Here is a 27,887-nt window from a genome sequence, read left to right on the forward strand (position 1 = left end):
ACTGAAGGACTCAGAGGTAAGAAAGAGTCTAACTCATTTGAAAAACAAAATTATAATCCTTCTGGAAACAGTCCACCACCTGAAGTTAGATTGAATATGAAAGCGGATCCTCCCAGGTAGCAAATGGGGACGACTGTATTGCTGCATGTGGTGACAGACACAGGGCACTTAGTTCTCTGATACGTTTAATTTTAGGTAGAAGATGAGATGAACATTCAGGTAAAGTCTCCTGAAGGCAGTGAGTAATTCTAGGTTCTACATGCACATAAGAAAACTGAACCACCAATGTAAATATCATAGATTTAGTAATTAGAATAAAATGAGAAACTGAACCATTAAAGAAAAGAGAAGATCAAGAATAAATCCAAGATCATACTGAATTTTGATAGGTAGAAGCAGAAACTGTCAGGAAAACTAGAAGTAGTGATCACAGAAGTAATAGAAAAACCAGATTGGAAGGTCATAGATCTGAAGAGAAAGGTGGGATCGACATTTGCTGAGCATTTACCAGATGTCAAGTACTATGTTCTGTACTCTGTCATGTTTCCTCATTTAACTTTCAAAGCAACCTAGAAGTACATTTTGTTCATCTCATTTTACAAATGAGAAATCTATAGTTCAGGGAGGTAAAGTGATTTGTCTAAGGTCAGGGCTAATATATGGTAGAGCCATTGTTCCAATTCAGATTAACCCGTCTGACTCAAAAGTCAGGTGGATTTTCATTATAACTCTCTCTCTTTCTTCCACTTACCTGTGTCATAGTTTAAAGCCAGAAGAAGGAGCAGACCTGGTAGAAACAAATACTGGTTTAGCTCCTTTGATTCCTTATTGATATCCTAAGAATAGGAACATCATACAGCTTTTTTTCAAAATATGTTTATATATTTATCCAATCTTTCTTCTTTTCCTCATCTATTCTCCATCTTCTTAAAACTGACCTGCATTTCTACAGTTTTCCTTCATATTTCTCAACATCTTCCTCCAAAACTTATTCCTTCTTTCTCCTTCTTTACTCATTTAAGGTTAAGTAGCTTGGACACTGAAAGGGTTTTAAACAAAGGAGATCCTATAATCAAGCTGACATTTTAGAAAGAACCGTAAATAGAATCATAAAGAGACATTTCTCCCCGGGCTCATCCTGAATGCAGTTAATCTCTGAATGTTTGAGCTTCATGCTCACTAGGGTAACATCAGCTATTATCCTGGCCACTGGAGAGTCAGAAATGTCCACAGACCTCCAGTTTGGTTTTTTGGTTTTGGTTTTGGTTTTCTTGGTCACTGCCAATTAGATTCTCAGTCTCCTACATTCTCCTTCCTTTCCTCTTTATATGATTTATTTTCTATGGTCAAAACTCCCACTGATGAGCTCACTCCTCAATTCTCCTTTGGAAACTCCCATTCCAAGATTTAAAAACCCATTTATCTTCATATTCTTCACTCAGATTTTTTTAAAATGCTTTTCATTTACTGAAATTCCATTCTCCCCAGGGGAAATGGATTTCCTGAATCTACTCAATCATTTTCCTATGTTTCAATTATATCAAGACCTCAAAATAACATCAGGATCCTCGTGCTCTCCACTGTCACTTCTCGACAATTATGCCTCTCCACTCCTGTTAAACCCTACCTTCTACCCCTTCTCTTCACTGTCACATGCCAAAATCATTCTCACTTCCTTTTACTAATTGAAGCCTTTAGCCTTTTTCTCATCCCTAACTCCTATCATCACCCTGAGTGACACATAGCTAATCTATCTCAAATTTTTGCTCAGTAGATTTCATTACCTTCTTTCCCTAGGGACCTTTCCTCACTCTAGGTCATGCGCTCATTTCCATGGCCACATCCTGGGGTCTTGTTTTCAAATGCAGTTACTTCACCATTGAAATGATAAATGCAACTCCTACACCTTCTTAATTTTCCAGCTTGCTTTGTCTACTACACTCAACCCAACATATCTTGCCTGTCATCAAGATCTTCAGTTGATGAATTCCTCTAATTATGTTTATCAACCATTTTTCTCTTCCCTCACCATTCTCCTTAAATTGAGAGAATTATGTTGACCAGACAGAAAGAAAAAATATGTAAATTCAAATGAAGTTTATTTCACTGGGAGATTACAAGCTGTTTGGCAGCAACCCCTTCAATTTCTCCCCACCAAATATTCAAAACCATGGGCTCTGAACTCTGTTAGCTGCATTCTCTCCTGCACAATGCAAGCATTATACATCTCCATCTCTTCTTACCTTTCCAAGGCTCAATGCCTGTAATTATCTTTTTCACTTTTGCATCATCAATGTCTGCCTCTTCACTAGGTCAGTCCCAACTACAAGCGCACATGATCTTCTATTTTTCACCTTTAAATATTTCATTAACATTTAATGCAGCTGACTTCCTTTATCTTCAGACACTTTCTCTGCTCATGGCTTCTGTGACTATGTAATCTCCTAATTTCCCTTCTATCCTCTTTGCTGGAATATTCTCCTACTCTAAGTTTTAAATATTGGACAACCTTATGTCTCAGTCCTTGGCCCTCTTCACTTCTTAACCTACAGTCTCTCATTGGATAATCTCATCCAATCTCATGATTTTAAATACCTTGTATAAACTGTATGCACTGAAAACTCCCATAGCCATATTTCTAACCCCTAACATTTCCATTTGGACATCAATGAAGCATCTCAAACTTAAAACTGCCAAACCAGAACTCTTGACTTCCCCCTTGTACAGTAAAAGGTTAACTCAGCAGGCCTGAACTGCCCAAATCCTGCATATTCCAAAGATCTTCAGGACTGGCTCTTTACTGATCAGGTAAGACAGGTATAGGTGTCAGTATTCCATGGCACAGAGATGACAGAAGAGGGAAGATAATGGGGGGGGGGGAAGGGAGAGAAAAATCAGAACCTTCCATGTCCCTGCCCCACCTCCACACCCAGAATATTAATGTCTCATCAGTTGCTACATGTGATTGATCTACCTTTTTAAATATGCTCTTTAAAAATAAATCAAGTCTTTCCTTTGCAATTCTACTGTCAATACTTTTGTATAAACCCAGATCACTAAGCTTCTAAACTACTGCCACAATTCCCTCCCTGAAAAATCTTTACCACTATCATATTAATTTCCTTAAAACTCCTCTTTATGCATGTCATTCCCTCTCTCAAACACTTTTACTGGTTTCCTCTGCCTGGGTCTTCCTGTAACTCACCATCTCACATCAATATACTTTTCTAGTCTTAAATCCCACTAGTAATCTACGTGAACAGCAACAACAGCAACACATACTAATTAATCACAATGTCCCAAGGACTGTTCTAGGTATTGGAATTCAAAGCATCCTATTTCCATGGAGCTTTCGTCAAGTAGGAAGAGAAAGACAATAACTAAACACACAAAAATAAGTAAATTACATAGCATATTAGAAGGTAATTAGTGCAAGAGAAAAAAGGATGCGGAGTGTCAAGGAAGCCTCAAATTATAAATGAGTGATCAGGGCAGGCCCCATCAAGTATGTAACATCTGAGTAAAGACTTGACAGGAATGCTTAGAGGAATTCCAGAATAAATATCTACGAGAAAAGTATTTGTAACCTAAGGAACAGCAAAGGCAAAGGTCTTTAGATGATGGACATCTGGCAGGTTCAAGGATAAGCGAAAAGGCAAATGTGGCTGGCGTGGGAATGAATGAGATAGAGACTGACAGGAAATGAGGTCAGAGAGGTAATGGAACCCAGATCAGATAGGGCCTTGTAGGCCATTATAAAGAACCCTCAACTCCAACCAAACTGGCCATCACTTACATGTCCCACAGGTACATAACCATTCTTATTGCCACAGATTTGCTTAGCAGGTCTCTCTTGCCTAGAAGGATTTTCCTGCTTCAGTCTGCCTACCTAAAGTCTACCACGCCAAGATCATCTCTCCTCTTCCTTTATAACACCTTCTAGAACTCCTGCAGCCTACAGTGACTTTTCACGTTTTATCATGCATTCAATACTTGACATATTTATCTTTTTTAATATCTCCCTAACTTGTCTATGTCTTTGTAATAATACCTCATCTTGAGGATGATGATAATATTATGTTAATTCATAATGATGATAATGATTGTACTTATAGCTTTGGTTGACAAGTAATGTTAGCTGTTGCCCCTCTGCACCACCATTGAAAGATGAAATTATGCATACAATTAGAGTTAATATATGAAAAGTACCTAACATCTAATAGACACTCAATAAATAGCAAATTTTATTATTCATATCCTAAAATTAATTATCCCCATCAATGTTATATCTAACTGGCAAGCAAAGAAGGCCAACTATCTTTTTCATTGTCAAAAGTATTTGCGGGACTTCCCTGTTGGTCCGGTGGTTAAGAATCCACCTTCCAACGCAGGGGATGTGGGTTCGATCACTGGTTGCGGAACTAAGATCCCACATACCGCAGGGCAACTAAGCCCATGAGCTCTAGAGCCCACGTGCCACAACTAGAGAGTGTGCGTGCCGCAACTACTGAACCCACGTGCTCTGGAGCCCGTGCACTGCAACTACTGAGCCCACGCACGACAACTAGAGGAAAGCCTGTGCACCACAACAAAGAGACCCAATGCAGCCAAATAAATTAATAAATATTTTTTTGAAAGTATTTGCTAAACATGAGCAATTATTGACCAACTCATGATGATTTCTTTCTCCTACTCACTAAATATCTGAACCACTCAAGTCTCTCTCAATCATATGCAGTCTTGGTACAGCTCTTGCATTCTTAGTTTACCCTATTTTGTTTTTACAAATTTATCTCTTGTCTTCTCAACTAAACAGCAATCTCGAGGGCAAAATCCTATGTCTTGTGCATTCCTGCACCTAACTCAGCATTTCACACCACAAACACTGCAGAATGGGTGTATCGAGAAGAAAGATACTCTTTCTCCAAGCTTTTTATGTTTGCCACATACATTCTTCTCTGTTGAGCAGGGGCCATTTCAATGTACTCTGAAGCATGCCAATTCAGGCACTGACTCAGTATTGTTGTTCTGATCGCCTGGTGATGTCACTCCTCCTACATAAGCCAAAGCTGGCTTTTTGCCAGGCAGGTCTTTGAAAGAGAAGGCAGGTTCATGACCTTTGCTTGAAGCAGTACCTTGTCCTGCCTTAAGCTAGCTGACAGAAAGAAGAACAACTCCTCATTTCTATTCCTTATCATAGATCTTTTGGAAGGTGGGACAAGCAAGTGCCACAATTTTTAGAAAAAACAAGAACAAACAAACAAGAATATACAGCTTTCCAAGGAACCAAATAGGAGAATTTCTTTATCTCAGACCCTTAGCATAATCTTGCTAAAAACAGTATAGAGATGGTTGGTCTACAACTGAGAAAACTAAGGCAGAGAGAAGTCAGAAGCTTGTCAATATCACCCAGTGAGGAGAGGAACCAAGATGGTGGAGTAGAAGGACGTGCTCTCACTCCCTCTTGTGAGAACACCAGAATCACAACTAGCTGCTGGACAATCATCAACAGGAAGACACTGGAACTCACCAAAAAAGACATCCCACATCCAAAGACAAAGGAAAAGCCACAGTGATATGATAGGAGGGGTGCAATCACAGTAAAATCAAATTCCACAACTGCTGGGTGGGTGACTCACAGACTGGAGAATGTAAGGCCAACTGGCCTGAGGCAGGCGAACACAATCAGATTCACAGGTTGCATCAGACCACCAGTTCCAGAAACTGCCCTGGAGACATTCCGGACCACCCAGTTCCAGAAACTGCTCTGGAGACGTTCCGGACCACCCAGTTGCAGGAACTGACCTGGGGACTTTGAAACCAGCCCAGCCTTCCCGCCATTCGAGGGGCGGGACTAACGGTCCCCCAGGATACCCGAAAAGACCACCAAATAAGAAATGCCCTGCGCCCTCCCAGATTCACCACACCCCTTTCCCTTCTTCCCCTATAAAATCTTGCCCAACCCTCGCCCGGGCGCGACTTCTCTGGCCCCTTTCTCTCGAACCAGTGACCCTCGCCCGGGAGCGCTCCCTAATAAAGCTCACTTGAAGCTTTCCTCTGTTTCGCGGTGCCGTTTGTTAAGATCCGACCTTACAGAGAACACTTATACCACAGAAGTCCACCCACTGGAGAGAAAGTTCTGAGCCCCACGTCAGGCTTCCCAATCTGGGGGTCCGGCAACAGGAGGAGGAATTCCTAGAGAATCAGAATTTGAAGCCTAGTGGGAATTGATTGCAGGATTTCAACAGGACTGGGGGAAACAGAGACTCCACTCTTGGAGGGCACACACAAAGTAGTGTGTGCATTGGGACCCAGGGGAAGAAGCAGTGACCCCGAGGGGAGACTGAACCAGACCTACCTGCTAGTGTTGGAGGGTCTCCTGCAGAGGCGGGGTGGGGGGGCTGTGGCTCACCGTGGGGACAAGGACACTGGCAGCAGAAGTTCTGGGAAGTACTCCTTGGCGTGAGCCCTCCCAGAGTCTGTCATTAGCCCCACCAAAGAGCCCAGGTACACTCCAGTGTTGGGTTGCCTCAGGCAAAACAACCAACAGGGAGGGAACCCAGCCCCACCCATCAACAGTTAAGCGGATTAAAGTTTTACTGAGCTCTGCCCACCAGAGCAACAGTCAGCTGTACCCACCACCAGTCCCTCCCATCAGGAAACTTACACAAGCCTCTTAGATAGCCTCATCCACCAGAGGGCAGACAGCAGAAGCAAGAAGAACTACAATCCTGCAGCCTGTGGAACAAAAACCACATTCACAGGAAGATTGACAAGATGAAAAGGCAGAGGGCTATGTACCAGATGAAGGATCAAGAAAAAACCCCAGAAAAACAACTAAATGAAGTGGAGATAGGCAACCTTCCAAAAAAAGAATTCAGAATAATGATGGTGAAGATGATCCAGGACCTCGGAAAAAGAATGGAGACAAAGATCGAGAAGATGCAAGAAATGTTTAACAAAGACCTAGAAGAATTAAAGAACAAACAAACAGAGATGAACAATATGGTAACTGAAATGAAAACTACATTAGAAGGAATCAATAGCAGAATAACTGAGGCAGAAGAACGGATAAGTGACCTGGAAGACAGAATGGTGGAATTCACTGCTGTGGAACAGAATAAAGAAAAAAGAATAAAAAGAAATGAAGACAGCCTAAGAGATCTCTGGGACAAAAAATGCTGGTATTATCTCTTGTAAAAATAAAATTATCTGCCACTGTGCTCCCTATTCAGTGTTCTAAAATTAATACAGACCTTAAAATCTCTACCTAATCAGTATATAGAATTCAATTATTAGAGGAAATTAGGAGAGAAAACAACTTTCTCTTCAGACACCTTGGCCTTTGATAGTTTTCAAGTTAGTAAATTAGCTAATGGCTAATTTGTATTATTCTGTATATTTTTTCTGTTAGCCTCATTGTCTGCCTTAATCATTCTCCAAACACCTGACAAAGAGCAATAATTGATGGGGATTTAGAAGAGGCTGGTGAGTATATATTGTGTTATTAGTCCCCAGATGATAGCATCACTCCTCTTGTTTTGGGAAACTTCTCTTAACTCAGTAATTCCAGTGAGAGGCTTTTATCCCATACCCTTACAAACCATGTGAGATATGCTAATTCCATCAGAGTAGTTTGACTTTCTAAAACTGGAACTAATGAAAACATCTTATCCTTTTTGGTAATAAGTCTTTATATGGCTACTGGCCATAGTTCCAGATACAAGGAAGAAGCTGTCCAAGACAACTCTGAGAGAGAAACAGAAACAGATGAGAGAAGCTTTCGAGCTCCAAGACAATTGCTGCCCTTCCCATTGTTCATGTAAATCAGCCAGTAAATTGCATTTTTGTTTTTTTGATTTTGTTTTTGGTCTAAGCTAGTTTCAATTGTACTTACTCACTTGCAACTAAAAGAATCAAAACTTTTACCAAGAAATGCCTTAAATCATAATTGCAACATCCTTGAAGACATGAGCTGAATCTTCTGTATATTTTTATCATTATTCTCACTCAGTGAAGCACCAAGCCCACAGTAACTGCTTTTTAAAAAATGCTTGCTGGTTTTCACTAAAAAGTGACTCTAATCATTTGAGGCCTCGAGGCAGATTGGTGCAGAGTTAGAGGAGAGGAGATATTTCTCATCAGGAGGAAGACAGTGTGTCCCTCAACTCATCCTGCACAAGCAGATTTTTAGGCACAGTCCTAGCCCTCATTGAAAAACGCCAGACCTCACCAAATACAACTTATGGTCTCAAATCATAGTCCTATAAATAAAAAGCTTCTAAAGTATTATTAAATTGGTAAACTTTTTCTTTCTCTCTGACTAAAACTGGCTGTGGTCACGAAGTCTTTACTAATTTGAGCACAGATATTTAGGTATTATTTAAAGACTTGGGGTATGTGGTAAATAAATATCGTTGTTGTATGATTTCTCTAACTGGGAATACACAGTCTGATGAACTAATGACCAGGAAATAGTCTCACAAGATCAAATCCTGATGAGGTCAGTGACCACTGGCCAAAATGTGTTTACAGAAGCCATTTATGAACAGGATTTAACTCCAGATCAACATCCTCATCATCTGACCTTTATTCTTTCTTCATTTCAAAAGCCTGTATCCAGCACTTAGCTTCTTGGCTCTTCACCAAAGGCATGCTGATTTTCCAAAAGATAAACATTAATAGCCTAGCAAACACATGTGCTTTGCAGAATGCAGAAGGCTAAGAGTTAGACATTACTAGTTTGTAAATTTGCTGAGAGTTTCCAGAACCACTTTAAAAGACATAATCCCAACCTCATAACACTTAAGGACAAATAGAGGAGACAAGACAAGAATATGTCAGCCACCAGAAAATAAAAGTACAAAAGTGTATTGATGGGAAAGGTGAGGTGGGGATTGTGTTGATAGGTCACAGAATATGCTATACAGTAATAGTAGCTATCATTTTTTGAGCAGTCACTGAATGGCAAGTGCTATATGTCTCAACAACTTTGTAATATACATAGAATTGCCCCCGCTAAACAGAAGAAAAAGCTGAGTGTTGATAAGGTTAATGATGTACCAGAGGCCATGTAATTATTAAGTGGCAGAGCTGGGGTTCAATCCAGATATGTACCCAACTTTCAGTAAGTTTTAAAATTTCTCTATTCCCTGCCCTTGGAGCAGAACTGCTGCAATTCCGTTTCCTGACCCCTGTGGTTCCAGTGTTCTACTTCAGATCTATATAATTCAGAGGCTAGCTACCTTCTACTCATTATACTCCTTTGGAGTCCCAAATGTTTCCTAAATGAGCATAGGTCCCTTCTACTCTGTCTACAGAGACATCTCATCAAAATAGAAAGGGAATGGATTAAAGGAAAAGAATTTGAGGTATTAGACAATTCTTTGCTCTTCACCCCCTCATTCCACCATGTACAGTCACAAACATATACAAATACATGGTCATACCCATCACACCTCAAGTGGCAGGGCAACTTCTTGCCTAAGGAGACACAGCTGCAGCAGCTCATTCAGCAGCAGTTAAAGCTCACTCAGTCAAAGCACAGTAAATGACTTGGGACCTCAGACCAGTGGTCCTTCAAGGTCAGAAGCCTAGCTCCAACAGAACATGAGGGTCTACAGTGTAGTTCACCTAATTGTTGCCCTCCTTGACAAATGCCCCTCCTATCTGTCCATCACCCCAGTGCCTAAGACAGTACAAATAGAAGGTTCCTAATAAAGTGCTCTTTTCCTTTGAGCACTGAATAAGATTCCACTGCCTGGACGTACCACAGTTAATTTATCCATTCACCTACTGATGGACATCTTGGTTGCTTCTAACTTTTGGCAGTTATAAACAAATCTGCTATAAACATCCATGTGTAGGTTTTCATATGGACATAAGTTTTCAACTTTTGGGGGTAAATACCAGATACTGCAACTGCTGGATCATATGGTAAGAGGATGTTTAGATTTGTAAGAAACTGCCAAACTGTCTTCCAAAGTGACTGTACCATTTTGTATTTCCATCAGTAATGAGAGAGAGTTCCTACTATACCACATCCTTCTCAGCATTTGGTGTTGTCAGTGTTCCAGATTTTGGCCATTCATATAAGTATATAAGGACTATCTCATTGTCTTAATTTGCAACTCCCTGATGACATATGATGTGGAGCACCTTTTCATATGTTTATTTGCCATCTGTACATCTTTTTGGTGTGGTGTATGTTAAGGTTTTTGGCTCATTTTTTTAATCAAGTTGTTTGTTTGCCTGGTTTTTTTAAAGTATATTTTAGTAGAAAATATTTTTATGCAATTAACCACATCATGATAAACTTGGTTATCAGACAATTAAAGCATCATATTTACCTGATATTTGTCCATCCTAATTGCTAAAAAATGGAGAAAAGTTACTCAGGCCAAAATCTTGGAGTCACTCTTGAGTCTGCCTTTTAATCTCACATCCCACAATCAATCAAACATCAAATCTTATTGAGTCCACAATCAAAGTACATCTAGAATCTGTCTACTTCTCACCCTGTCAATTATTTACACCTTTATCCAAGTCACCACCGTCTCTTACTTGGCTCGTGTGCAATAACTCTGTAACTCTTCCCTGCTTCCCACATTGCCCCCTTATTGTATATTCACAGCACAGTAGCCAGAGCAATCGTTCTAAATAAATATTGTGTTATCGCTCAGCCCAAAGCTATTCCATGGTTTTCTTTTCCACACAACAGCGTCAGCACACATTTGGGCACTCAAAAATTTGTCGATTATATCTATTTATAGGCTCTCCAGGAGATTCTAAAATAGAAATTTAAAAACCACTGATCTGTGAAGAGAAAGGGTTGCTTAGGGTAAAGAAATTTAAGGTTAGACAGTTTACTTTGTTAAGGGATTAAAGGTTTACAAACACTTGAGTATCATGAACCAAAAAGAAAGTATGGAATACAATTCTTATCAGGTCTTCTTTAAGATATATTCTCTGGTTGTACTTCTTGTTATTGTTTTCTTATAAAGTAATACAATTTTTTTTTTTTTGCGGTACGCGGGCCCCTCACTGTTGTGGCCTCTCCCGTTGTGGAGCACAGGCTCCGGACGTGCAGGCCCAGCAGCCATGGCTCACGGGCCCAGCCGCTCCACGGCATGTGGGATCTTCCCGGACCAGGGCACGAACCCGCATCCCCTGCATCGGCAGGTGGACTCTCAACCACTGCGCCACCAGGGAAGCCCAAGTAATACAATTTTTAAAAAATATTTTTTCCCTTTAAAAACACTTTTAAACATTGGGAAAGAATATATATCCATTTAGAAAACTAAGACCCAAGAGACTAAGGAAAGATCTGAAAACTTGGAAGTCCTAGGGGAAGGGGAATCCAAAGGTGAATAACTTGGCTATAATGGAGGAAAGTTTTGGGTAAACTGACAATGTTGGAATGTGGAAGGTAGATTAAATTAAATTATTGTATCAACAATAAATACACTGAAATTGACAACTGTATTGTGATTATATAGAATAATATTTCTGACCATAGGAAATATTCATTGAAATATTTAGGGATAAATAACAATGATGTCTGCAACTTGCTCTCAAATACTGTATATGTGCAACGTGTTTTGCATGTGTGTGCAATATTCATGACTAAGTAGGCACAGAACCAAACAGGTATGATGCCTACGAGGTGAAGTAGGAGTTAGAACAATAAGCAGGATGGCTTGGCACATGCATTGTGTCCAGTGAGCAGAGGGAGATGTAGAAAGTTTTTTTTCGTATCATCTAACCTAGATACTTCTAATTGACTCCAAGTATTTGTTCTCCCTTTATTTCTTAATAACTGAAGTGTAGATCTCAGTTGAACACTTGATAGAATAATATATTTCCAATCCCCAAAGCATGCCCCATGGAAGTTGACTAGATTTATTTGAAAGCACAAAAGGTATTTTTTTTTCTAGAAATACAGAGAACATTGTGGAAGATTCTGGGAACATACCAAAGCAGGTAAAAGCAAGAGCCCATACAACATGAGCTGTTACTTTTAATGTGGCCCTGTTTTTAAATCTCCAGAGACAAGCCTGGAGAAATTTAGTTTGTTTTACAATAAATAAAATAAAGTAGTCAAGCTCTTAGATGTGACAGATATATTTTTCTTCATATCATCTGAGATAGATATTTATTATTGACTCTAAACATTCTCCCTTTATTTCTTAGTAATTGAAGTGTCGATCTCAGTTGAACACTTGACAGAAAAATGTATTTCCAATCCTCCCATGCAGCTAGATTTAGCCATGAAACTAGCATCTGTCTAATAAAATGAAAGTGGAAACACTGTGTGGAAAGTCTCCTTAAAAGAATATGAATACAATAGCTTGTGGTTCAGCTGCCATCTTGGGCCAAGATGCAGCATGCATACAAAGACCTGAGTAGCAAAACAGAAGGAGTCAGGGCTCCTGATGACCATGGACTCTACAGTCCTGTGCTCCCTACATCCAGACTTCTGGAGAAATAAACTACTGATTATTTAGAATTTTTAAAAAAATTTTTGGCCACACCGTGTGGCATGTGGGATCTTAGTTCCCCGACCAGGGATCAAACCTGCACCCCCTGCAATGGAAGTGCAGAGTCTTAACCAGTGGACAGCCAGGGAAGTCGCTACTTAGGATTTTTTGTTACATGCAATTAAATCTAGCCCTAACTAGTACAGAATTCTTCATCATCACTAAATATGGGACACTTTTATTTTTCACAATTACAGGGGTTTCACTCATTCAGTCTGCTTGGTCCTATGTGAGAAGCCACAGGGAATCTGACAAAGTTCTGCAGACAGAGCTAGATCATACTAGGCAGGCATTTGCCCAAAACTGCTTTTGGGTCAACCAGTTCACTGGAGTCTGCCTTGCGATCTGTTCACACCAATCATTATTATCATATATTTCAATGATTTTTGTTCAATTTCTAAAGTGGAAGAGTTTGATCCCTTCCTCAGAGAAATGTAACACCCACTAGCAAATATTTGCAAAGGTGTGGCTGGGTATGCACAATGATTAGAATCTATGGCTATTTTTCATCAAGTACTCATGTTGGCATGAGTAGTAAATACCAAGAACAGAGTTATCAGACTTGCTGTGAATTGTGTTTCTTCTCACCAGAGTAAATAGTTTCACATTTCAAGACCCATTCATGCCAAAGTTTGGGAAAATCAGAAGCCTTGGAATTGTAGTACCAGCCTAGAGAAGTAGAAGCCATCACTAGGAGAAACAGGATTAGGAGAACCAAACTGGAAATGGATACATCAACCAAAGGTCTGCAGCAGGCTGGCTGCCCCCAGATTCCAGTTTCCCCAGAAAGGTTACATCTGGGTGAACACCTGAATTTGTTTTCTATTTAATGGTCTATTCCTTTGCAGTCATAAAATAAATAAGGGAAGTCAGAGAGTCTACACTATTCTTTCTGAATCACCCCTGATCCAAATGTCATTGGTGAGGTTGTTAATTCAATATTTGAGTTAGGCTAAGACACTGTTTAAATCCTATTTATCAGATTATGACTTGGTGTAGGGGAATTTAAATATCCCTGTGGTAGCACAGCAGAAAATAAACTTCTAATACTGCCAAGTAAAGGCAAACAACTGCTGGGAATTAAATTGTATTGTTCTTGGAAAGAATGTCTTCAGTTAATGATTAAGAGTGATTTAGAGATCTTCCTGAATAGAAACCACAACAAGCATAGCACTTGCCATGGTTGACAACTTCCTTTACTTGTAGTACAACCTAGTTAATGTCTCACATAGGGAGTATTGAAGGTCAAATTGGAAAATGAAGAGAGGGTTGTTGGGAAGGATCAGCACCCACTCATCCCCTTGACCCATCTCTGTTTGTCCAGTTTCCCTACCAGAGCCCGCACTTCCCCTGGAATCTGGAGCTGCTCCATATTTTTATTTTGGTAGGTCTGTGTTGCTCCAGACTTCCCCATGTGGCATAGCTACTTGCTTGTACTTTGCAAGATGTGAGCTCTATGCACTCTTTTCCTTCTTCACCAAAAAGTTTAAAAATAATTACAATCATACACTCAAGAGAAGGTGAATCTATCTTAAGAAATATATTTGGTCCTTTTTTATCCAACTTGTAATGTTAGCAAACCTTATAATTCAGGTACTTTTCCTCCATATCCTTCAATGGTCAAATTAGTCCTCATCAAATCCAGGCTTCCTGGAATTACAATGAATCCTGCAATTCCTGAAACACTTGAATATATTGTTCTTAAATACACTGAGATATAGGACCTATGATTGATCTTTTAATACATTTAAAGGAAAAAGATAGTGGAATTATTAGGCCAAGGCTCTTTAAATTCAGAGAGATGAGAATACATTTAAAATGTTTTAAATAGATTTAAACATTAAACAGTGATATTTTAAAAATAAAATTTAAAATATCCAGCTTAATGTTTCAATACAGAAAGAACTTCACCCTTAAGATTTTTGACTTCCTTACACTGATGTTAACTCTCCTTTCTCAGTCCCAGAACTTTGGACTGTTTGGGTAAACAGTTACCAGATGCTGGTTCCGATTGTAGCACCTCAGTAGGAGCTTATGGTTCCTGAGTATCACTGTTCCAGTGCTGCCTCAATATCCTTTGTAACCTTATCAGTTCAACACTAGGCTTACTGAGGATTTGAAGTGCTAGTATTGCAAAACCAATTTGCCATATCCAGCCATGTTGTCTCCATTCAGACCAGGTGACTGACATGTAAACAGGGCAAGAAAAACAGACTACTTGAAGTCTTTATCATTATCATTCTCTACAGTAGCCCTGTCTCAGCCAAAAGCTATATATAGACGATGAGGGTACTGTGGTAAGAGTAAAGAAGCCAATTTCTTTGCATTTCAATGGGAATCTAATTATATGGGTGATTGAGGAAACCTGTTCTGCTGATCTAGCTAGCAGTACAGGGATCCTCCTTACTGACTTCCCTGACTCTTTTTATAGTTTTCCTTGGCTGAGGTGTCCCCACACACCCCCAAGTTTGGGTTATCATAATCTCCAATTACTTATTTTCCATAAGGAGAATAAGTATATAGCGTACTAATTTCCTCCAGTGCATCCAACTCTTACAGAGCCATATTTAGGGGAATGTCCTTACCAACAATCACTAGGGCCCTAGTAACAGACTTTCTTGAGGTGTGGCTGTCCATTAAAACTAGTCCTTGATAGTGATAATTCAGAGTCTCTGGTTTAAGTGAGGCAAACAAATTACTATGGATACGACCTGGTTGCTCCTTCTCCCTCTTAAGGGGATTTGCTTATCTCACTTATATTTGCTTATCTCACTTGTAATTGTATCTGACAACAACTTTTCCTTTCCCATTAAGGCATCAAGAGATAGTCTTCCATTATTCTCCATCAGAGATATACTAAGATAACAAGTATGTAAAAATTATCATGATAAAGCATAGAATGTTAAGGCAAAAGAACATCACATGTATTTGTCCCATACCCTGGCTATATCTTACATAAATCACCCTTATCTTGAGGAAATAGAATGACCTAGTCCATGCTTTCTTAACTATTTTTTAGCAGTTTACTTAGTCCATGTGCTCAGAATTGAAGGAAGAAATATAACATGCCAGATGGCCAGGAAAATCCCGTTGGTTTGCTAAGGCAGGGTTATAAGGTCCCCTAGGTTGCTGGGAGCCTAATTCCTCAGTTTCTCCACTACAATACCTGAACCAAGTAATAAATAGAATAAGAGCCAAGGCTGAGTCTAAATTCATTACCTTCTTTGTTGCTCGCAAAATTGAATTGGAGGGTGTAGCACTGATCTGCAGTCAACATGGGGGCTTCCTACTACTTTCTCTCAAGTCTAGATCTGGGATCCACATATGGGTAGAAGTGAAACTACAGAGCATCTTGGGCACATTCAGGCATCAAGACCCAAAGGAGACAGAAGTTCTATTTTGTCTCAACTCAGGAACAAAGAAATCTACCAGGCTGGACCACAATTTTCAACAAGCCAACTCCACCCACCGAGAATCAGGCTGTTGTCAAGATTGTGTGCTCCTCTTGATGGAGAGAAAATAATGAAGAGAGTGGAGAGGGGGATCAGAAGCATTTCACCAATACTGATTCCTCTAGGCAGTGGAATGGGAACTCTCTCCCATGTATGGAGATGTGAGATGCACAGCACTAAACCATCTTCCGTAACAAAAGTAGAACATAGCAGAGTGTCCGAAGCCAAGGAGTTAAGAAAGTGGAGTATCAAGTTGTTTGAGGTGCAACCTCTGAGGAATACAAGGACCAATGATACTCAGTACCTTACTGCCCATTATCAATGCCATGAAATAATGCTCACAAATACATCAGAGACCAGTTCTGCTCGATGTTGGCAGTATGCCTACTAACGTCAAAGAAAGGTTCTATAACAGGTGGCCATTGCCAAATCTGGGCAAAAGAAGTCTTGTTAGTGGTGTTTGGGGATTTTTTTTTTCTAGGCACAGTATTAGTTTATTTTGTTCTTTGAATTTGAACAGCTTTAAGTAAGGCATGTTTCTCTACTGTCTCAGTCACCATCACTTCCTATTATCTAGACCAAGCCTGATCCACCAATATATGTACTTGTCAAATTTCTATAGGCATTTGAGCTAGCCACCCTTTGCCTTTAACAGGGCATCCTGCTATGACAAAAACTTTCACCCATTCATATAATAAAATTTGCTTTGTTTTCCTTATTGAAGGAAGAGTTTACTTACTGACTGAAGAATTCTATTACTGTATTCAATTTTATCTTAATATTATTCATGAATCAGTCATAACTCAATGTATGGTTCCATTTTATGTGGTAGATGCATATTGTTTCATTTAAGAAAGGCCTAACCTGACTCTTCCTCTGAGAAAAATGATACTCAGTACCTTACTGCCCATTATCAATGCCATGAAATAATGCTCACAAATTACAAAGAATTACTGTCATTTTTTTTCTAGTTTCTGCAAAAGAAAAGTCAGTTATTTGGGACTCAAACATCACCTTCCTTTACCATGAAATGTCATGACTCACACAGGACGTGCTAGTCAAATCCTCCTTTCGACACATATTTAATGTACGGTTATTGTTTGGGGCACTGCCATCAGTGATAACAGTACATAATTTTAACATATTTCCTTCTTTTAACTGCAGACATTTGCCAGTGTCAACCCAGATTTAAAATGAAAGTGTTGTTCATCCTATGATTGACATGCAGGATAAGTGAAAATGATTGATGGGACAGTATCGAAAGCATAATTATTCCAGGCATCACACTAATTCACTTTTACAATTTTGGTTCTGGTTTCTGTCCTATTAGTAATAAAAAGAATGAAATGACACTTTAAAAAAATGCCCTTAAAGTAGGACATTAAAAGTGCCTTAAAAAAAAATCTTAGGAGAGCAGCTATTTGTAAAGCTCACGTGGTGAACTTTGAGGGCCAGAGTAGGGAAGGTCAGGGAAGAGACGATATCTTAGTCATGAAATGCAAGTAAAAAACTCCATACAAAACTGTTTGAATAATGTACTGTATTATATAGTTGAAAGTCTATCTACTAAGAGAGTAGATCTTAAAAGTTCTCACCACAAGGAAAAAAAAAAATGTGTAACTATTTTTGGTGTGGTGATGGATGTTAACTAGACTTACTGTGGTGATCATTTCACAATATATACAAATATTGAATTTTATTTTGTATACCTGAAACTAATATAATGTTATATATCAATTATATCTCAATAAAAAAAACAAAGAGGGCATTTATTATAAGACTTCATGAGTTTTGGATAGATCTTCAAAACAAAACACCAGGCGCTGACTTCCTCTTTCTCTCTTCTTGGTCTTTGCCTCTCTTTCTGCTTGTTCCCTTATTTGATCCTTATCTTTACAAATCAACTTTTTTGTGTGTTTTCCCTTGCATGTCCTTTTTCAGGTCAAGACCTATCAGAGGCTCTTGCTTCCAAATTCCAATGCCATATTCCTCCAAAACAGAATCTTTGGTTCATTTGAGTCAAGGATCTGCATCTGCCCCTGATTTATGGTTCAGCAGGGTGAGTTTGTGTAGTGCAAAAATGGCTGTGACAGAAACAGGAGACTGTTCTCAATGAAAAGTCCTCTTAAAGATGTCCGCTTATGCTCAAGCTGAGAACATGCATACACGTAAGTGTTTTATGCAAATATACTGCTTGGTGTCAGTTGGCTATCTCTAATAAAAACATATTATTCCATAATTCATCCATGAGACCCAGATTCAAGAACCCATTTGAGGGTACTTCCCTGGTGGCACAGTGGTTAAGAATCCACCTACCAATGCAGGGGACATGGGTTCAAGCCCTGGTCCGGGAAGATCCCACATGCCATGGAGCAACTAAGCCCGTGCACCACAACTACTGAGCCTGCGCTGTAGAGCCCATGAACCACAACTACTGAAGCCCGCGTGCCTAGGGCCCATGCTCCTCAACAAGAGAAGCCACCGTAATGAGAAGCCTGTGCACAGCAACAAAGAGTAGCCTCTGCTCACCACAACTAGAGAAAGCCCGCGCGCTGCAACAAAGACCAAACGCAGCCATAAATAAATAAATAAATGTATTTTTTAAAAAAAAGAATCCATTAGACTCCAAAATTTTTATTTTAAAGTATACTTGAAATATTTTAAAGCAGGTGATGCTGAAGCATTTGAATAACACTCTTTTAACTTTCCCTCCATGGTGTCAATTCTCCCCACCCCAGTTCTCAGTAAGTTCATCAAGGAAAATCTCACGTACACAACACCAAAAAACAGTTCATGAGTAAAATCATGTTACCTTGCCTCTAATAAATTTCCATTCTTTCTTGCCTAATATAAAAATCTATGAATACATAAATTTGTTTCAGGCAAAATAAATATTGTCATTCATGCTTTCATCTCAGAATACAAAAAGTTAGGTGTTTCAAAACATCCTGAATCATAGGTTCAGAAGAAAGAATGGAGTAAATGCTTGGAGGCAGGAAATTTGTCAGTCATGCCTTTATGTTATTTTAAAGAGGAAAGAAAGTAAGCCCTTGGCAAGGCATGCATCTCAAGGTTGTGGGATGGAAAGTAGGTGGAATTTTTCAAGAGGATGATCAGGGTTTTTTTTTTTTTTGCGGTACGCGGGCCTCTCACTGCTGCGGCCTCTCCCGTTGCAGAGCACAGGCTCCGAACGTGCAGGTTCAGCGGCCATGGCTCACGGGCCCAGCCGCTCCGCGGCATGTGGGATCTTCCCGGACCGGGGCACGAACCCGTGTCCCCTGCATCGGCAGGCAGACTCTCAACCACTGCGCCACCAGGGAAGCCCATGATCAGGTTTTTGACTGTACTGTCAGAAACCTCTTCTTACTGCCCCTCTCCAATTTTACTGAGATATAATTGACATATAACACTGTATTAGTTTCAGGTGTACAATACAATGATTTGATAGATGTATATATTACAAAATGTTCACCACAATAAGTTTAGTTAACATCCAACACCTCACATTTAACAATTTTTTTCTTGTGATGAGGACTTTTAAGATGTACTCTCTTGGCAATTTTCAAATATACAAATATATATTGTTAACTATATTCACCATACTGTATATCATGTCCCCAGAACTTAGTTATCTTATAGCTGGAAGTCTATACCTTTTAACCACTTTCATCCATTTCCCCTACCCCTCACCACACATTTCTGGCAACCACCATTCTCTTCTCCATTTCTATGAGTTTGAGAAAACTTCTTTTAGTGAAGGCAAATATAGATAACCTGGCATCTTTCTAAAATTTAGTGAAATATTCTGGTTTTGTTTTACTATGACACTTTTTAGGAAGTCTACAATCCTAGTTCAAATAAAACTGAAAAGATAGTTGGAACAGAATGCCTGCTCTGATCTTATAATTCCATAATATAACTCTAAGGCTGGGAGTGCCCCTACGCTAAAAAAATCTGGGTCAAGTAAGCTTGAGCAGCACTATATTATGGACTTTTTTTTTCCTTTTTTATTTCCTAAGACTCTTACCTTCTCAGGGATCCCTTGGTTTCCATGTTTACACATGTTGTTCTTGTATTCATAATATTGACCCCAATATGAAAATAGCCCCCTTTTTAAGCTTACACACACACACACACACACACACATACACACACACACACACATTCTTTCTCTCTCCCTCTCTCTCTCTAATTATTTTTGGATGAGTAGATTTCACTGAAGAGACGAGGAGAGCAGGATGGGATCATACCCCATACAGAAGGTAAACAACTTTAAAATCCATGTACTGTCTTGCTCTTCTCCATATTCCTTTTCTAAAACTCTGCTCCCACTTCTGCAGGTTCCACTCTGTAACATCTCCCACAAAGAATCCACCCCCAACCCTTTACCCTCCACCATCTCTCTCACCCCCTCCTCCTCTCATCTTTCTGCTTCAAATCCTGTTTCCCAGTTTTTCCAGGGAGCCCTAAATCCTTCCTCCTCATGGCAGAATACCTTTTCCCTATCTTTAAAGTCTGGTGACTTTTGGATTCCTCGAGGGACTTACCTTCTGCCCCAGGCACTTATCAAAGCATTTAAAAAACAAAACAAGCCTCAGTTCTTTTACCAAAAGGCATTCTATTCCCAGCTGTGAAGGTAATAACATTTAATAACATTTTTACTTCTCTCTCTCTCTCTCTCTCAAAACATAAACACAGACACACACACACACACACACCCCTTCATTTTAGCAAGAAACTCTAAATGATTTTAGAGTTAAGCATATATACACAATTTTTTATATTTTTGGGGGGGTTTTTGTTTGTTTGTTTGTTTTGCAGTACGCCGGCCTCTCACTGTTGTGGCCTCTCCCGTTGTGGAGCACAGGCTCCGGACGCGCAGGCTCAGCAGCCATGGCTCACGGGCCCAGCCGCTCCGCAGCATGTGGGATCTTTCCGGACCGAGGCACGAACCCCTGTCCCCTGCATCAGCAGGAGGACTCTCAACCACTGCGCCACCAGGGAAGCCCTTGGGTTGTTTTTTGTTCAATTCCCTGCTCAAAGGTACTGATATGTTTACTTCAGTTTGGGTTCCTTATTACATTAATCCTAATACTCCTTTCTCCTGACAAAAATAATCAGGAAAAAAGGGTAACATGGATGCAAATGGTACCATCTTGGGTGTAGCAGGGAGAAACAAAGTAGCCATGAACCATGAGGGAAAAATTAAGTACATATACATCTCCCTGAACAACTATAGCAGGAAGATGTTACAGAGAGTTGAATACTGAACTAGAGGATCTTTATGAATTTTTTCCTCACGTTTCACACCTGGATCTAGTGTTTACTGACACTGTGTTTATTAATGACTACAAAGACTCAATTTATATTTTGCTTTGATAAAATATTATATCTTCCATTTTAGGATGATCCAAACACCAGGAATAATTCAGGGAGAGAACACCATCACTTTAACATTTTCAGAATGTTATATTCACTGAAAGGAGACATAGTGCCTTTATGAGCTGTAAGATAGAAAAGGTTTTCCCCCTCTGTGTGGGGGAAATAAGTCAGTCAACTACAGATCTAAGCGATAACTGATATACTCTGGTTGAAATCACTTGTCTTCAATGATTACTACAAAATCCCTGGAGGGAAAAATTAGAGGCTTATGCAAAGCAAGCTAAAACTCTTTGGAAAGAACTCATACAGTAGCATACAACTATCACCATGCAGGATTTTAACTCCAAGAACCAAAACATAATAAGAGCTACAAAGTTATTGTGATGGATAAATTGTTATAAAAACACAAAATATAATGCAAATATGAGATTGACCATGCCAATGAGAAGTCCATTTTTCAAAATCACAAGTATAATACATAACCAAAGACCACTGGAAGCAGACACTTTTGGGGGGAGACCGAACAGCTAACAATAATAACCTTTCCTTAACAACTGCTTTCCTCCTGCTCTTCATAGGGTCTGTATCATGTAACCCAAACCCCCTAGTTACCATTGATTGAACTAGGCATGGACACCTGTCCAAAGCTGGGTCACTCATAATCTCTCTCCTAGGAATTTAAAATTGGATTTTAGAAAAAAGCCGATCACTTTGGATTTAACTCGAACAGAGGAAACAAACTTGCAAGCTGTGAGGTGGCCATTTCCGTGGAAAAGCTCCAAAAACCAGTGTGAGAGAAGAAAAAAGAGACGAAAACACAGCCTGGGTGGCTAACTGCTTTCCACTTCTTAGCTGCAATGGAACGTTTCCTGCTCTGGGGTTCCTTGCCCTATCTACCCCCCACCCCCAGATATTGACCTAATAATTTCCATCTCTCTGGCTTAAACTAACTTGAGTTATTTTGATTACTTGTGATCAAAAGAAATATGACTAGGATACAATCATTCTCCTGCTCACAGTGCACTTTGTTGTCAGGTCCAGTAAAGGAAGGAAGGAAGTAAAACCCCCTGAACTGGGGCTATATATGCCTAAACCATTTTTGTGCCCTTGAACTTCACAATCAGGAAAAAAAAGATATATGTCCCATTTATTTTCTATCTGAAGAGCTTAACACAGTTCATGGTACACAGTAGGCCCTTAAAACAATTTTTTGAATGAGTGAGAAGGAATATATTCTCATCAAATTTACAGATAACCCCATGGAGAGAATTCTGCTTCAGACTTTGGAAAGTTGAAATCTAAAGATTGGCTAAACGCATAACTCAATAAAAGAAAAAAGAAGCTATCAGACAAAAAGTCTGTCATGTTACTACCAGCACTGGATCTACAAACCAACCTGAATATGCACCTCCAGATTTGAAGGAAGATGAATCCTTGCTATTATAAAACTGAAACCTTCCACTTATCTTCTGGGTCCCTCACCAGTCCTACCTTCTCTCTGAAGTTTTCTACTCTTTAATGAATCTTTAATTTCACACTCTTTACTGGATCATTCTCACCAGCATGCAAACACTCCCTTTTGCCTTAACAAACACACACATGTATTCACACACACTAACTTGACCTCATATCCTTTCCAGTTATTGATCCATTTCTCAATTCTCTTCATGGAGAAACATTATAAAATTTTCTATCCTCTCTAACTTTTCACATAGAATTGCATAAACCATTGCAGTAGGGCTTCCATCACCACTGCTCTTTGAAACTGCTCATCAAAATTATCAACAACATGCATGTTACCAAATTCAAAGGATGTCATTTTATCTTTTATTCTTATTAACTTCTTAATAGAAATTCACTTAGTTGACCAATCCTGCCTTCAGATTCTGTGACAGCATACCATTGGTATTTTCCCACCATCCCTGGCAACCCTGAGAAATCTCCTGTACTGGTTCATCTCATCTATCTGATATCTAAATTTTGGACTGCCTTACAACAAAGTCCAGTCACTCTTCTTCTATCAATCTATGAAGAAAAAGATCTAGATTGTCTTGTTCAGTGCCTACTTACAATACTGGTCAAGAAGCATTGGTTAAATGGATAAATTAGTGCCATGTGTGTAAGACCTCCTTCTTTTATCTATTGCCTTTGCCATTCGTTCTTACATTAGTATGTGCCCACAGCTGGTTCTGTGGGCACATAGTAATGCAAGAAAGAGGCTTCCTAAATTATGTTTCTAGGGAACACTGATTTTGGGTAACATCGAAGACAGTTTCCTGAGCTCTGACATCTGCATTTACAATGGTTGGCATCAGGACTTTGAGGTAGCAGTCAATATCATCAAAGGTATCCAGAGCCGGAGCAGAGAATTATTGAACGGTCATGACAATTGAGGGACTTGTTTCCGGGGATCCTTGAGATCTCCCCAGGGAAATTCCTGAAATATTTGAAAGAAACTGAAAGAGAGGCTAGAGTGCCAACAATTTCTATGGTAGAGAATAAAAATGGGCAAATGACACTGCTGAAATTGTAACCATCCCTACCTCTTGACTAGCATGGCCTGAGAAATACAAATGATTTATCCGTTGTCTAGGTACTTCATCATCTGAGCACACTTGAGAATCTCTGACATATACCAAAGTTCTGGTTTATTTGGTTTACCCTACAGTACTTCCAGAAGGCTGAGGTCTAGATAAAATGCACTTTTATAAGGCTGGAGGCTTCCCTGTACAGTTAATTGCCTACTATTTTATGGATGGGCTAAGAAGAGTGAATTGTGGTCCCTGAAGAGGACTATTAAAAACAGATCAGCAGAGAAAGTGAGTGAAATTGTCTCCCAATTCTTTGTGACAAATAGTAGAATATATTCCACTAAAATGGGTAATGCAAGGCATGAATAAGTTTCACCATGTAGAAAAATATCAACTATAAATTATTCAGCACAAATCAATGTTGAAAGATACTTTAAAGTTAATTAATTCTCCAAAATCGAGATAGACGCAGAATTTTACATACAAGATTCCTACAGGGAAGATGATATGTCCATCATCACACTTCAAAAAATTTCACTGGACTCTCAATCAGAAAACCAAAGTTCAAATTATGACTCATTTCAGTTATTTTCCATCACAATTACAATACAACCCAAACTTTGCCATGGTTTACCCACCATAGGCCTTGGGGCCTTTGTGACAACTGTTACCTCTGCCTGGAACTCTTTTCATCCACCTTGATCGGGGCCTCTATTCACAGCTAGCTCTTCCTACTCAACAAGCAGGCCGCAGCTCAAATATCTCCTCTACAGAGCCACCTCCCTGACCGCCCACCTAATGTAACCCCTCAACCCTATACACACGAGATCTCATTATCCTGTTGTATTCTCTTTAGAGGCTTATCACTATCAAAACATGTCATATTCATTTATTTGGCTCCCTTGTTTATCTCCAGTCTCCCCCAGTGCAATATAAAATCCATGAGGTAACAATCTCTAATCTCAAAATCTGTAACAATGTTTGGCCCATACTAAGTGCTGAGGAAATACTAATTTCATGACTGAATGAAAGAATTAACCATAACCCATCATAATTAAACATCAGTCATTATCTATTAGTTTTTCATTAAAAATAATGCAAGTACATGGAATTAAATTTTTAAATATCATAAAATAAATAAAAATTTCAAACAGAATTGAAATAAAAAGTTAAAGTTGCTCCTTCTCCATACTTTACATTGGTCTTTCCTTAGAGTTGGCTATTCTTTAGTGTTTTCTCTTTTTGGCTTTTATTCTGACTATCTTCTTAAATCTAAATAATATTCTTAAACTGTATTTGTTGATTTTTTAACTTCAGGTAGTATCTATTGACTCTCTTCTATAAAGAATTAGAAATCTCTTACAATACTTCCTTCCTTGTTCCTGCCTTTTGTTTTTACTTACATTTTTTTTTCTATTGATCATCTTCATGACTTTAACATAAGTCAATTAATTCATAACATAAGTCAATCAATTCATAACATAAGTCATGAATTAACATAAGTCAATTTTGTATTGTTTTAACTTCAGAGAATAACTCCTAACTCTGTATTATGCAAGATGAGGAAAGTAGTATACCTCTTTCCATGTACATCTTCTTCCTCCTAACACTTCCCAAATTCTGTCAACTATTAGGGTTTTTTTAAATAGTCTTAAGTATAGACATGACTTTTTCACACTTCGAGGATTGGTTAATTTGATTCCACATAACAAGCTCAAATGTATTATCTCTAGTGATACCCCATTAACCATGCCTTATTTTAATTTTCCTCATATTTGGACCTTGATTTTTTGGTACAGATTTTGTTTGGCTTTCATTTTTCCTGACTTGAAAAAAAAAACTTGCGAAATTACTAAGATATTCGAAAATGTTACACATACTGTTGGTGGAAGGCTTCAATGTGTGCCAACTCGACTACAAGAACTGTCAATCCGAGATTTTTTTTTCATTGCAATCCTACTGATTTTTGTATTCCATATTCATTTGTTTCTGATTCCTTCCCTGTTTTCCTAGAATATTTCCACAAGGATTTTATTTTTTTTTTGAGATAAGAAGCACGGGAGTAAATTCTGAATGCATGTATGTCTGAAAAATCTATTCTGCTTTCATACTTGATCATAATTGTACTGATTATAGACTTATAAATTTAAAATCATTTCCTGTCATAACTTTGAAGGAGTCCATCGTCTTCAAGTATCCAAAGGATGTGTCCACAGCCTGAAGAGATGTCTAATAGCTTGACGCCTCTTCCTTTGTAGGGGACCTATTTTTGTTGTTGCTCTTTTTTTCTTATGGAAGTGTAGGGGTTCAGAACAAGCCTCTCTAAAATGTGCCACTTTTGCATGAGAATTATTTTGAGCTAAAGGCAATAGAGACCCTGTGGGTTCAAGAGAAACTACTGCCCCTCTCAACTACCTGGAAGAATTTAAATTAGGGATTTCCCCTGGAAAATAGTTATTATTGGAGATAATTTTATCTAAGTAACCCTATGTCTATGGCAGGGCAAACATCTCATTACCAAACAGCTGTTCTTCTTACCATCCTATGAATAAGCTTCTTGTCCTTGGAAGCCCCAGGCTCCTTACCCATTCCTTAGATCAGGATTGCATATATATACCTCATTTTACCTTTGACGGGGGGAGGGGGTCTCTGAACCTCTCATGTATGTGGGAGTCCCATACATACAAAATTAAATTTGATTTTCTCCTGTTAATTTGTCTCACATCAATTTAACTCTTAGACCAGTCAGAAAAACCTAGAAGGGTAGAGGAATGTTTTCTTTCTCCCCAACAGAAGATTTTAGGATTTCTCTTTATCCTTGTGTTTTAGAAATGCATGAAAATGAGTTCAAGATTGGGTTTTTGTTGTTGTTGTCATTTTCCCTTTCCTCCTGTTCTATACTCTGTAGAATTTAGCTAAATTCCATAAATACCCTTTTCTTTAGCACTGGGTATTTTTCTATTACTTCTTTAATAATACTATTTTCTTCTCTCATTTTGTAATAAGAATTTTCATTCCAAATATATTGTTTTGACCTTGTGTCTTCTGGATTGATCTTCTAGAGCTCAACATTTTCTCTGTTTTTCTGTTTTTCAGGTTTTTTGTGTATGTTTTTTTTGTTTTCATCGTTGTTCTTTGTCTTGTTTTGCTATATGTTCTTGATATTTTTCTCAACTTTTTCTTCTGGCCCTTCCATTTCATTTTTATTTAAGTAATAATGTTTTTTAATTTTGGGGAGCTCCTTCTCAGTCTTTGAAAGTTTGCTTTCACTGCAGTTGGTTTATTGTTCTTGCTTTATAATAGTTATACTACCTTCATATATCATTTTGAAACAATTAGCAAAATTCTTATAAATTTAAGAAGACCATATCATATATTGTCTAAACTGGGACACTTTTGACAGTGAAAGAGGTGTGTTATCAATCATAAACTAGGAAAACAGAAAGCAACATTATCTGGCAAACTGGGAGGTATTATTAGAATCATTTTTATTTTCTGATGACCTATTTCCTCTAAGTTAGATGTTTTGTTTGCCCTTCTTGATATGACTTCTTTGTGCAGCTGTTTTTCCCCAAATGTCTGGTTATCTGTTTTAAATTGTTTATAAAAGAGAAGCTCTTTGACATAGTTTAGCATATGTAGGTTTTCTCTAACATCACTCACCTTTCCCTTAAATAGGTGAAGTAACCACAAGCTCTGTGATCTTGGGTGGGTTTTTTGGCCTGCAAACATCACTATAGGTACACAGGTAGGGAAGTGTCAAAGGCCAAAATATGGAGTCCTGTTCAGGAACTCTATCCTCACTCTGAAAGCCTTGACCTTCTAGGGCAATTATTCAGTTTCCTTAAGATTGTTTGTCTGATTTAAGCCTGAGGACAATCAAATCTCTCAGTTCCTGTCTCTTCTCGCACACCTGCCATCCTTGCTCTCAGTAGTTACTGTTTTGCATTGGTTTTTCTCTGGGGAAGAAAAAAACTGGTTCT

Source organism: Stenella coeruleoalba, assembly GCF_951394435.1.
Source record: "Stenella coeruleoalba genome assembly, chromosome: 3".
Classification (NCBI taxonomy): domain Eukaryota; kingdom Metazoa; phylum Chordata; class Mammalia; order Artiodactyla; family Delphinidae; genus Stenella; species Stenella coeruleoalba.